General features: G+C 43.1%; 1 protein-coding gene across 1 annotated transcript in view; it reads left to right on the top strand.

The window, feature by feature from the left end:
• ARHGAP26 (Rho GTPase activating protein 26) overlaps window positions 1-764 on the top strand; it is a 385,346-nt gene that overhangs the window by 366,132 nt on the left and 18,450 nt on the right. The gene's annotated exons all lie outside the window — the stretch shown is intronic.

Raw genomic sequence — 764 nt, 5'->3', positions numbered from 1 at the left:
TCCTGAGCAAGCTCCTCTTTGGCTCACTCTCTGAATCGTGGGGCTCCCTGTGCTTCGGTATAAGATAATATCAGAGGAACAGTGCCGAGACACGTACTGGCCTTTTCTTCCCTTGTTTTTATCAGGTAGCATCAGGCAACGTTTACTTGTGGGACTGGGCTATCGGCCATGAGCACTGACACCTAGTTGCTGACACCAGACCACTGGGAGAAAGGCAAATATAACTCAGAATAAGGGATCAAGATATGAAGCAATTTCTCTTGAAATAGTTCATAGCAATTCATGTTCTTACTCCTAGGAATCCTCAGTGCTCCCAGCCTGCTTCTATCTCCATGTCTCCCTAGCTCTCCTAGGAACAGGCAGCACCTCTTTCTGAGGATTGATCTATCTCCACTCCCTAAGAGACATGCTATAGTTTTCCCTGCTTTGATGAAGTGCAGACTTAATTCTTTGCACTTGGGTTCTTTGGAGAAAAGCCGTTTAAATCCAGAGAAAGAATAAAAACCCTGCAGAATCCCTCTGCTGTTAGGTCCTGAGCACGTGTGTTTCTCGAACTTAGTCTCTGCTTTCAGATAATCAAAATGTAGAGCCCAATTATAAACATCATTAGCATTTTGGGCCTTGGCAGTATTTTCCTGTCCATCTTTTTCTCATAACTGGTTTTTTCCTAAGGGGCGGATCCAGCAAAGAGACTTAAATAATTTATGAAGCTGAGTCTCGCTTTTTAAAAAAGAAAACCCTATGCCATTTATATATGTGTGTGT

This window comes from Pteropus alecto, unplaced genomic scaffold (assembly GCF_000325575.1).
Source record: "Pteropus alecto unplaced genomic scaffold, ASM32557v1 scaffold78, whole genome shotgun sequence".
Lineage (NCBI taxonomy): Eukaryota > Metazoa > Chordata > Mammalia > Chiroptera > Pteropodidae > Pteropus > Pteropus alecto.
The sequence above is the reverse complement of the archived record's forward strand: the minus strand, read 5'-3'. Positions and strand labels throughout refer to the sequence as shown.